Raw genomic sequence first — 12,958 nt, 5'->3', positions numbered from 1 at the left:
TATTCAGTCCCTCAAGGTAGGTAAGAGTAAAGGCTTTCCACTAACATTAAGTCTAGTCGTCTCTGATTCTGGAGGTTGATGCTCACCACAATTTTTGTTTTGTTTTGTTTTTATGAGTGATGATCACTTGTTGGCCTGATAGGTGTCTTGTGGCCAAATTTGGTGTCAATTTGTCCAGTGGATTTTGAGTGACGTTAATCCCACAAACGAACATTACATTTTTATTTATATAGAAGATGCCAATAAAGGCATCCCCCAACGTGTTGCCATTTCCCTGGTCCAAAATTAGCTCTCAACCCACTGCCCACCCATGTTTACAATCTCTGTGTACTACACACAGGCGCGGGTTGTAGCCCAGCTCCGCCAGGGAGGGGGGGAAACCGGCACCTAGGAAATGGAGTGGCTGCGCAGACAGTAAAGTTTCCACGTCGCCGGAACGGAAGGCACAAGGCAGGCTCTCTTCTTCCCAACAGCCAAACAGACCCCCCCCCCCCCCCACCCTTTCCAAGCTCTCCGTCCTGCATTGCATGCGGTGCCTCCTCGGGCCACTAGGTGGCGCTGTGCGGAGCCGAATTCTCCCCCCAGTTGCCTTGTTTTCGAAGAGAGCGGCGGTCCAAAGGCAGCCTGGCGGAGAGTCGCGTTCCTGGAGACGGCGAGGCGTCCCCGAGGGCTTCGTCCCTTTTTGCTCCGGGATGGGTGTCTCTACGCGCGCCCCCTTTGCCCCGAGGGCGAGCCCGTCGTCGCCTCTGCCCTGCCAGCTGAACAGCTCCTAGGCGAAGAGGGCAGCCTGGAGGGAAGGAAGGGAGAGCCCCCGAAACTGGAGCCAGAGCTCGGGGAAGGGGAAGCGGGGAGGATGGACGCGCGCTGGATCTCGGCGTAGGAGCCCTTTAGAAACAACAACAACCACCACAACTGGTTTTTACATCCTTCGTCCCCGTTCTTTCCTCGAGGCACCCACCGCCCTCCTTCCCTTCGTCGGAAAAGCCCTGCTCGGTTGCGAGGAAGGCAGGAAACCATGATCGCGTGAGCGGGGGAGAGACGTGCGGCGACCAGGTAAGTCAGGCTCCCGTGCGGCTCGCGTGGGTCGGGTCCCACGTCCAACTCTTTCCCTTCCAAAGTTCTGCTTGGTCTTTGCCGGACTCCTCGCCCTTTGTTACATAACCGAAAGAGAGGGACTCCTTTCGGATCGTCTCCATTGGAGAGCAAAATAAACAAACTGAAGCCAAACAAGAAGGGATGGGAGTAAGGGCCGCCTGCGGGGAAACCAACCCATTGGGTTTGTTTTTCTTCTTCTTCTGGGGAGGTTGGCAGGAAAGGCTGGTGGATGGGAGAGTGGGTCTGCGTGCGCGCCTCTTTCTCCTTGCGATGCTCCCTTCCCCTTCCCCCCGAACTGGCGGGGATCTGTGTTTACCAGGAAGGAAAGAGGGCTCTCAGCTCTCACCATTGGGCTTCCCTTCCTGCCTTCAAAGCCAGGCGGGGAGGGAAAGAAAAGAGGGGAGGGGGGAGAGTGAGGTCTTCAAATGCCATCTCGCCCTGGGCGCCTGGAAAGTTGTGATTTCTTGCTCCATTTCCCGGGGAACGAAAATCCTCCTCGAGTGAAATCAGGCTGAAGTTACATTGTGCGTGTGTTTGAAAAGATACATTCTTGACCCAAAGCCCCCGGTGGCACAGCGGGTTAAAGCACTGAGCTGCTGAACTTGCTAATCGGAAGGTTGGCAGTTTGAATCCGGGGAACAAGGTGAGCTCCCGCTGTTAGCCCCAGCTTCTGCCAATCTAGCAGTTGGAAAACATGCAAATGTGAGTAGATCAATAGGTACTGCTCCAGCGGGAAGGTAAAGGTACTCCATGCAGTCATGCTGGCCACATGATCTTGGAGGTGTCTATGGACAACGGCGGCTCTTCAGCTTAGAAATAGAGATGAGCACCACCTCCCAGAGTCAGACACAACTAGACTTAATGTCAAGGGGAAACCTTTACCTTTATTCTTAACTCAAAGAGCCTATTTGGATCCCTTCTGTGAAAAAATATCCCATGATTTTATGAAGAACATACTGTTGTGTTTGTTTGTTTCATGGTGGCAGGGAAGACGCAGCACGGTCTAGTTATGAAATGGATACAAAATTAAAGCATTTACACTTCATCACACTAGGAAAAAAATCCACTTAAAATCTGGTTTCTTCCTCCTGCAGAATTCTGGAGTTGTAGTTTAGGGAGGCTGTTAAAGGCTCCTCCCTAAACTACAAACCCCAGAATTCTGCAGGAGGCAAAAACCAGATTTTAAGTGGATTTTTTCTCCAATGTGACAGAGAAAGCAAGGCACTGCTTCACAGAAGACTTAGTTTGGCAGTACCCCTTGAGCAGGGAAGAACCTTCCCATGAAGCTCGAGTTGGGAAACAACAGGGTTGGTATATCCTCTTCATCCCAGATGGAGTTGGGATGGGGGGTGACATTGTCCCTGATTTTGGTGGCTTTGGGTGGCACCTTGAATTTGTTTTGCAGCTGTGCTGGAGAGAGTGGTGTAGCAAGAGATATGTGGCACTGTGACGCAATGTCACCCAACCAGGCAGAGGCCCCTACTCCACTGCCTTCCTGGGTCTTCCAAGGAGGAATCGTTCTGCGATGGCAGAGCAGCAAGCTAGAGAAGTCTTCCAGCTAATGAGGTGGTGCCTAATTTGTCTTGCTCTAAAGAACAGAGCACACTATCACCATGGCGACCCAGGGAATATTCACTTCACTTCCACAGAACATACAGAGAGGGGGGAATCTGTCCCAAGTGTGAGCTGGATATGTGGGATAAGGAAAGGTTTACTGTCTGTGACATAAAATTCAAGGATTTGGAGCTGAATGTTGAGATTAGAGTAGGCATGGGCCAATTTTGGCCTTCCTTCCAGATGTTTTGGACGTCAACTCTCACCATTCCTAACAGCCTCAGACCCTTTCATTTCCCCCCTCAGCCACTTAAGCCGCATAAGCGGCTGAGGGGGAAAAGGAAAGGGCCTGAGGCTGTTAGGAATGGTGGGCGTTGAAGTCCAAAACACCTGGAGTGCTGAAGTTTTCCTATGCCTGGATTAGAGCATGTCAGCCACAGAACTGAAGCCTGGCAAACCCACTATCAGCACCATGGACAGCACCAAAAGGCCAGTGAATGAAGTCATCTGCAGAAGTCCTAGGAAACCACACTGGCTTCCTGAAACTTTCCGCTCTGCAGTCAGTGTTCTCATTTTAAAAAATGACATTCACAAATAATGTATCGAGCTTGTAGTGCGGTGATATATGACATGCATTACACCGTGCAGGTACACTTTAAAGGAGCAATCCCTTCTGTTCATGGCAATGGTGCAATGTCAGAATCGTTTTTTGAAATAAAGGCAACTAAGACTCCAATGGCACCTTGTAAACTAACACATTTGTTACAGCAGTATAGCCTATAGTCCATAGAAGTTCACAGTGTAATAAACTGGTTAGTTTTAAAGAAACTGAATGGAAATTTTAAAGTGTTGTAAAAATCTTTGTTGGTTTTTAGCCACATGAGACTAATACAATTACCCTCTCCTGGAAACTCAAATGCAGAGCAACTTTAGGAGATACAAAATGGAGATTCTATGGATCATGAAGTTTTGTAAAGGGATTGAGAAGATTGGAGTGATCTGTAAAACATAACGTTCGTTTGTTCTCAGTTGGCTCAATGCTTCAACTTTTCATGTCACTAGATAATCGTGAAGCAACTGTTTCATTCAATGCACTATGTTGCCGGACTGCACTCCGAAGGGAAAGAACAGCTTTTCCAAATGAAAAGGAATAAAAGGGTGGCTTAGGTACCGCTCACCTTGGTTCATTTCCACATAAACTTGTAAAGCTTTATTTATACATGATGATTATGCATTGATACAATGAACAAATCAATTAGAATTAAAGTACCAAAGGACAAAGATGGGGAGAGATGGAAAGTTGATTTACTTCTGCAGATAAATCTTTGAGCAATTTCCTGTAGATCAGCAAGGATTTCTGATTCCCAGTTAGTTAACTGTAGCAGCAACAACATGATCCCCACAAACACATATGCAACCACACACTCTAAACTGTACAGTTGAAATTACTAATCCTTGAGGCATGTGTGAACTTTGATGGATTCTGGATTCTGATTTTAACAGGCGTGTTTTTAATTAATTGTTTAATTACTGTTTTTAATATTTTAATGTATTGCTGATTGTTGATTGCTTTTATGAGGTCGGCATCCTTTGATGCTTTTGTGAGGCCACCCTGAGTCCCCCCTCAGGGGTGAGAAGGGCGGGGTAAAAATATAGGAAATAGATCATAAATAAATAAACTCCATTTGCTTCCAAGATTCAGAACAAAGCCTTAGATTCTGAATCCATTAATGCTTTGTCTGCATCTTTTGCAGTGGGCACCAATTGATGGATCTTAAGGTCTGAGTAAAGAACAAAGTTGACCCCACAAACCCAACATCTTCCTACTACTACACACATCAGGAGCAACTCAAATGCCCTTAGTATTCATTTGTCATCTTAAAGAGAAAGCAAGGTAACTATATCAAGCATGCCTTCATAGAAATAATCCTCAGCATTGGGTTAAACTCTTGTGCCAGCAGGACTGCTGACCGAAACATCGGCAATTTGAATCTGGGGAGCAGGGTGAACTCCTGACTGCCAGCTCTAGCTTCCCATGAGGGAACATGAGAGAAGCCTCCAACAGGATAAGAAAACATTTTGGATAAGGGATATTTAACCTGTAGTACACAATAGCACACGAAACACAGGTTACTAGAGCAAAATACTATAGAACAATAGGAAGAAGGTGTAAGTCGTGGACAGCGTCTTGAGTATATCTTCTGAGTGTGAAAAGTAAATAGGAAAGTATTCCCTCACGTCTTCTAGAAAGGCGAGGGTGTCCTTTTCATTTCCAAGGTTAGTAGCAGATATAATTACACAGACATCACAAGCCTTTAGTGACATATCTGTGGATAGGTGGTAAGCCACCACTGCTCTGATGGAATGTCCACAGCACCAAATAAATATTGGGTAGAAAGAGAGAAAACACAAAAGCAAGGGCAGGGGGAGAACCACATGTAAAACTGCATTAAAAAACAAAATCAACCCACAACATCTTCGGAAACATCACGAACACCACCAATCAAGGATTGTGCTGGCAAAAGTTCTGAAATTCCTCCCACATATAGAAGGAGCCATTAGCATTTTTTCCTATTATGGCAAAAGTGCTAAGTTATGGCATAGAAGACAGGTGTGTTGTGGCAGGTTACCCCCTTCCCTTGCATAGCTGTGTGGGATGCCTTGTCACTCCCTGTTGTTAGAGTGGGGTTATGTGTTGGAATTTGGAAGCCGAAAAGCACCTGTCCAATGTACCTGTTAAATTTCTAAAGGGCGTTCTTAAGTTCTTGGGTGAGCTCTGAGGCCAGGTTGTTTTGTGTTGGTTCTCAGTGTTCAAATGACCTGTTTTTCATAATTTCCCAATCTCAGATCTCCCCTTTGTGAATTCTAAATGGTGTAATTCTGGTCGAGAGATAGATTTCTCTGAATTCAACCAACATCCCTTTTTTCATGTCAGGAGTAACTTGAGAAATGGCAAGTCACTTCTGATGTAAGAGAATTGGCCATCTGCAAGGACGTTGCCCAGGGGACGTCTGGATGTTTGATGTTTTACCATCCTTGTGGGAGGCCTCGCTCATGTCCCCACATGGGCAGCTGGAGCTGACAGAGGGTGCTCATCCCACTTTCCCTCTTGGTCAGCAGTCCTGCCAGCACAAGGGATTAACCCATTGCACCACTGGGGGCTGAAGTTTGCATCCTGTTGATGGTTCAGTGAATGTCTGGGTACTGAACTATACCATACATATGTTCTCCCATAGCAACGTGAGTGCAGGAAATCATTAAGAAACTATTTTAGTTCATTTCTCCTTCTCAATGACCTTGAATAATTTGAATCAGATCTGGAGCTGGTGTATTATGTCATCAGTGGGGATATCGTCATAGATCGAAGGGACATATAATACAGCATAAGTGTGCTCTTCCTTTCTGCCTCACATATCCTGCCCACAACTCTGTTCTTAAAGTTGCTTTCAAGTCCTTATGGCCGATTTTAGTCCTTGTGTTTTTGTGGCACAATCATATGCGGTATCCCACTAACCTAGTGTGATTTCTCTCAAATCCTATACCCCAGGTGTTATTTATTAATTATTTTATTTACCACATTTATATCCCACCCTTCTCAGCTCTGAAGGGGATTCATGGTGGCCTTACAAAGGCAACAATTCAATGCCCTATATTAGTATGTTAACCCCTCTGGTCCTGCCAAAATTGAGGAACAAACTGTGCTACCAAATTGGGGCAGTAATTCAGGAAACCTCAATTTAAACAAAATACTTAAATGAGGTTTATTTAGTTGACACTTAAATCCAGTGGCATATTTTGTTATCAAACTTCAACAGCATGCTTTTTGTAGGGCCTTAGAAAAGCACAGAAACTGATTCGGAGGTGCACACACCCCTGTTATACTCCCTCAGCAGGTAGATATTCAGTGCAACATGTACCCTGAATGTAGATGCTATAAAATTTCATCCTTTCAATGAAATTTGGAGCAGTGTTGGCACAGCCACAGTACTCTGTGGACTGCACCATATGTACACAATTTTCTTTTCACTTGGGAAATTAGAAGTGGGGATACCTGCCAATATAATTTTCTTTTTGTAAAGTGCATGGATTTTATTTCACTTTTGTGTTCACATTCATGCTGAGAAAAAAATGGTTAAGGCTAACTTTTATAGAGCAGTGGAAGAAATTGCCATTAGGTCCCATGTTCGCACTCAATAAATAATTTCTTCCACAAAAATCTCATTTCAGTCTCAATCTGTCCACAGCTTTTCTGGAGCTAGGAGTTTGTCAATAGAAGTTGTTTTTTTTGCCCAAACTGTGGTCAATAACCAAATGTAAAGGACCCAAAGACAATTGCTACATGTCTTAATATCATGACTTGGGGGAAAATCCTATTGAATACAATGGGATGTGCTTCAGAATCCCATGTAAGATCATTTCACATAGTTATTTCATTTCAAAACCACAGGATAAAACTAATCTGGACAACAGGAGGGGACAGCAAAAGTAAAAAAATATATTCACATTTATAAATTTTTATAGTTTGTTTTTCATGTTGTTTGAGAACTTCTCTGAAGTATAGTGTTGGCATTGCTAGTCCTCTGTTTCTATTTCTTGCTACCATTGTTTCTGTCTATAGTTAGAAGTGCAAGACAATTAAGAACAGAAAAGAAAACAGGAAAATAACAGTGTTCGTTTAGAGGAAAAATCTTTGCATGAGTCATTTTAGTGCTGTTCCCTGTGTCAGTGTATTTTCTTTCTCTTTTTCCCTCCTTTTCAATTTTGCAAATATATTTCCCTTTTGTTATTTCTGTAGTCTCACAAGGAATTTTATGCAGAGAGACAAATATTTGAAAATGCACTAGTGAAATTAAATGTCAGGTGTCTATGGTTCACTCGTTTAAGTTACATCGTCATATATCTCAGTGCAAATCATTGGAATTGAAGGAAGGAAGGAAGGAAAGAGAGCGTGTATGTGTGTATTTATACCCTTTTTGAATTCTGTGGACCTTCTAGAAATTAATAACAAATTCTAAGAGATATTGCAAACATAAGCTACAGATTCTATGGATAGATAGAATATATTGCACCTTTCCACTATGCATTATTCTGATTTCAAATGTTTTTTTGATCAAATTGTGAAGTCAAAAGGAACTTGCAATAACTCAACCTACTCCTAATCTGAAACCCGTCAAGTGTGATGGACTACAATTTCTAATGTCCCCATGTTAGTTTGTGATAACGGAACATGCAGACATCTGAAATGTATCAACTTGGGTTGATTGGATGAAGGTCACTGTGGGGATTTTAAAAAGAATTCAGGCAATTAAAAGTCATAAGGAAGAACATTTCTGGTGTGTTTCTGCCTTAATGCAACTGCTGACCAGTCCCTTTATGACTTGGGTAAATTTGCATTTGGCAACAGCTTATGCAATATGGTGGAACCCAATGGGATGTTGTTTATACTTTTTCATATCTTCAAATTGCAATATGCAGAGACTAAGACAAGAAAGTCAAAAACATTGGCTTTCCGAAAGCCAGACATTGCTTTCAGCTTACACTAGGTATATACATGTGGCACATTAGACATGTGTGCCACATATCCAAGATTCAATATCCTAGAAAACTATACTTTTATTTCTCAGCCACATGTGTACAGTAGAGAAATGAGCAAAAACCATTATGGGCTTTTACAGCACTATATTTTCTGAACAGTATTCTCTTTTGGAAAAAAAAACATATGGTTTGTACCACAGCCATGGCTAGTAAATCTTTGCTATCCTTATGCAAACTCAGTCATTCTGCCTGGGAATTTTTCCCAAAACAGTCGTGTTTATCTGCAGGTAAAACCCACTGAGCTTATTCTGTGGTATGTGGACATAGGATTGCAGCCTAAAATATTGTATGAATACTGGAAACAACATAATTTGTGATGCAGAAGTATATTTATTATATTTAAGCCAATATTCTCATATGCCTAATAATATTATTTAAATCCAATTTATGTTCTATTGCACTGGATTTCAGATGGAAGGAAGAGAGAAATGAAAAGGATGAAAGAGAAAAAGAACGATTGTTATAGTCTTCCTGGCTCCAGACTAGAACATAGGAGGAATTTACTGCTATTCTCCACATTTAATTCACCATGTTGTGAATGGATTTTTGCCTCCTACGAATGCATGAGCATCTTGTCAAATGCATTATTGCTACATTGCTCATTCAGTCAGAATTATGTATTAATTTGTAGGAATAAATTATTCTAAAGACAAAATATTTAAAACTACAGTAAGAGAAATAGACTTCCCCTCATCTACATCTGTATCTGAAAACTGCCCAGATGAAAATGTCATAAAAGCAACACATCATTATTTGTATCACATATTATGTATGCCTGTGGAAGACTTGAGAAAGGGTCAGATGATACAGTGTGACATTAAAATAGCCCTGTAATCACATATTATTTCCACATTCTGATTTTCAAGTGCACAAGGGAAGCAGAAAATGCTAAACTTCTACTCCATAGTAGTAAAAACAGTGATAAGTCCTGTTTTAAAAAAAATGAATTCTTCCAACTTTTTGAAAGATGATTTTTAGTAGATTGCTATTTTACAGCTCCTGTTGGTCTTTATGCTTCATTGTTTGGCTTTTTGTTTATATTTACTTTTACTTTTCACTATTTTTGTTATCTGCTATGAACATTTCATACTGAAAAGTGGAATAAAAATAACACAAAGAATAAAATTAATAAACCAGTTCATTAACACTGATGATGAGCAACAATACAATGTTGCTGGGATCCACATGAGAGGTATATAAAAGTTTCTACACAAACTCTTTTGTTATATGTGCTATTTCTGGCATTGCACATTGCCTACAAAATGTGTCTGATAAACAATAAGCTTTCCCAAACTTAGTTGAGCTATTGGGACATCTCAAAGCATCAATATGATTGTTGCTATGGTCTGAGTTTGCACTTGATGATGATATCATCACCAGAATAGCAGCAGCTTTTGAGTGCATGGGCATTAGCCAGGATTTGTATTGGTAGCTATTAGAATTTGCAATCAGTATTCATACAAGCTTTGTTGGGACCAGTAAGTAATTTGGGGTTTCTTTCATCACTGTTTTGATCCTTTTGAAAATAGATCTCAGAGACACATTGCTGAGTTCGATGGCAAAATATGCAATTGTGAAGAAATCCCAATTCTAGTGCTGAGGAAGAAAAATCGATCCCACAGAGCCATAGATTTTTAAAAATAGATTTTAAAGTCATTTATTATACACTACAACTCCCATATACACAAGTGATTCATTCCTGGACTCTTCATGAAACCACAGATAATAGTAAACTCTATTATTTTCAGTGGGAGGAGGAGAGGGTTTTGTTTGTATAGAAGGCCTTAAGGTAATAAGTGAAACTATGAATAAGTGAAACCACATATTTTGGTTCTGCAGATATGGGGTTGTACTGTATTAATATTGCATCATACTCCATTGAGCTCTTTCTTCCAGAAGAATCCCATCTTCAGACAATCATGTGGAATAGGAAACTAAGAAATGTGGAGTATCTCAAGATCACACATGTCAATTGAACCTTCTGGTTGTTTGAGTGAGGTGTTATGAGATTTTTTAATACAATATGCTTTGGGGGTAGAGTTCAGCACCTTGGACAAATGCATCAAAGTTCATATTAAATCCCAGAATGTATCACCAAACCATCACTGCCACCACAGCATGAAAGCCACCAGATATCACTAATTTCATTGTCAGATAAAAACAAGCAATTTTTACTAGCATCTTAATTCCCCAAGAGCCCAATTAGATTGACACACAGTGCTGAGGTCCTCCAAGGACAGCTTTGCCACAGAAAGACTATATACAGTAGAGTTCTCACTTATCTAACATAAATGGGCTGGCAGAATGTGGGATAAGCAAAAATATTGGATAATAGGGAATTAAGGAAAAGCCTATTAAATGTCAAATTGTGTTATGATTTTACAAACTAAGCACCAAAATATCATGTTTTACAACAAATAGTCAGAAAAAGCAGTTCAATACACGGTAACGCTATGTAGTAATTACTGTATTTACTAATTTAGCACCAAAACATTGCAAAGTATTGAAACAGCTGTGGATCCGGGCAGGAGGCAGGTTGCACTGGATAATACAGAACATTGGATGAGTGAAGGTTGGATAGGCAAGACTCTACCGTATACGTCGTTTGTTTGTTTTTGTTTTTTAAAAGAATGTCTGCATACAGAAGGGGCCAGGCTGCCTTACATGCCTGAGTCAGCACCTCAGGTAATTTCTAGTTTCATCAAAAGGCAGTAAATTGCAACATCTTTATTTAATATTGATGTATTTTTTATAATGTTTGAGTTATTTTCTTTCTCATATCCCAAACTACATTGGGCACTGAGCATTTTGACTTGGCAGGGTGGGATTTGATAGTAACATGTCTTGGTCCAGCCTCTCCCTTCAGGTTAGGTTATATATGAGGTGAGGAGATTGCATAGAAGAACCCAATTATGTAGAAAACCTGGATTTTTCTTCTGTTTGAAAGAAAATGGTGCAACTTTCTTTAGGATGGTAGGTCAGATATGACTGGAAAAGATTTAGAAAATATCAGTAGTAACTCATTGCAGCACAGGATATTTGGAAGGAGACGGGTAAAGACATCCAAATGCAGAAGGGACTAATGTGCTGGAAAGCTCCTGCCTTTTGCCCTTTCATAGACTTTGCTGCATTTTTTGCGGAATTTTCCTTGAGTTTCTTTCTAAGGAAACAATGGTATATAGATTGAAAAGTAAGAAGAAATAAGCTGGAAGCAAAACAAAGTGACAAGAGAATGAGCTGCTAATTCAATGGTGTAATCAACTCTGCTCTGCAGTATTTAATCAGAGGATCCCTCCATTCATTTATCCATCTCAGATTTATGCTGCAGCATTGCAGGATATTCTCTGCTTCTCTCATTCTCTGAATCAGAACAACATATTTTTTCAGTTGCATAACCAAAAGAGAAATGATGTATGTAAGCCCTTTTAACAGGGCAAACACAGGTTTGCCACTGCAGATATACTTCACAGCGAATGGTATCCACCAGGTATGGCTGGCTCATGATGGGTATAAGCTTTGTAAACACACAACTGTTGCACTTGGAGGTATACTCTGAAGACTTCTTGCAAAGAACATGAAAATGAAATGTGTGATGCATTCTTCCTGATAGCATTGCTCATAATTTCAGTGCTGCCAAAGGTAATTCCATCCCACTGAAGTTGAAGGGACATAGCACGTGTCTCTTCTGCATTTGGTTTTACTAATTTGGAGTACCATCTCCTGAGACATACTTGAAGGATCAAGGCAGTAATGTCCTTCTCTCATCCTCTTTCTTATATAAAACCTTCAGCTCTCACCACTACCCCCACAAATATCTGGCCTTCCACACCCTGTATGTGAGTTGTGTGCCTTCAAGTCACCTGTCAACATAAAGTGACCTAATTAGTTTCATAGGATTTTCATAGGAAAGGAATACTCAGTAGTAGTTTTGCTAGTTTCTTCCTCTATAAATAACCTATAGCACCTGATATTCATTGCTAGGCTCCATTCAAGTTTTAACCAGGACTGCTCCTGCTTGGTTTTCAAGATTAGATAGGATCTCATGTCTTGAGAGTTATTTAGGTCTTCGTTTCTCACTCTCCCAAAAACTAAAAATAGCTCTGCAGAAAATGTTTGTTGAGTACTTTTCATAAAGTACTTTTTATAAAATTACTCTCTTGCTCTTTCTAAGAAAGCTGATTGAGATGGGGAAGGACATCCCTCCTCTTCTGATCTTATCACCCTTTTCTCTTAGCTTCTTGATGGATTTAGCCCAACGTTTCCTACTTATCCTTTGACTGGGACAAAGACTAAATAATTTGTTTCTGTCCCACTCTTAGATTCCTGGCACCCATGCTTTCTGCTCATGTTCTGGAAGCTGCTTGAAAGGACTCACTTGATGGGAACAGAATAGCAACTCTGTCCTACATATATCACAGGACATCGGGGGGTTTTAGTTTAAATCCTAGTGAATATTGATGTGCCCATAAGAGTTAAAAACTTCAAAGATGCTTGCATACAGAAAAGTTTTGGCCTGATGGAGTTACTCTGGCCTACTTTCATAAAAGCATACACTATGAAGCTTACTTTATGGACTCCACATGGTCCTCAGAATACTACTATTTGCTATTATAACACAATGGGCCCCAGGGCCCCCCTGGTGGTGCAGCAGGTTAAACCACTGAGTTGCTGAACTTGCTGACCAAAAGGTTGGTGATTCAAATCCGGAAGGTGG

At 41.3% G+C, this 12,958-nt stretch overlaps 1 protein-coding gene across 2 annotated transcripts in view; it reads left to right on the top strand.

Annotated features, from left to right (window-relative positions):
• Window positions 1–580: 580 nt before the first annotated feature.
• Window positions 581–12,958, top strand: part of KCNJ6 (potassium inwardly rectifying channel subfamily J member 6) — a 189,630-nt gene continuing 177,252 nt past the window's right edge. The window contains exons 1-2 of one of the 2 annotated variants that reach the window (XM_060770339.2): window positions 581–1,053; window positions 4,404–4,543. The gene's annotated coding sequence lies outside the window, so the exon portion shown is untranslated. The remainder of the gene's footprint in view (window positions 1,054–4,403; window positions 4,544–12,958) is intronic. The other variant, XM_060770338.2, reaches the window with a different exon arrangement.

This window comes from Anolis sagrei, chromosome 3 (genome assembly GCF_037176765.1).
Source record: "Anolis sagrei isolate rAnoSag1 chromosome 3, rAnoSag1.mat, whole genome shotgun sequence".
NCBI lineage: Eukaryota > Metazoa > Chordata > Lepidosauria > Squamata > Dactyloidae > Anolis > Anolis sagrei.
Note: the sequence above shows the minus strand (reverse complement) of the source record. Positions and strands in the feature narration are given on the sequence as shown.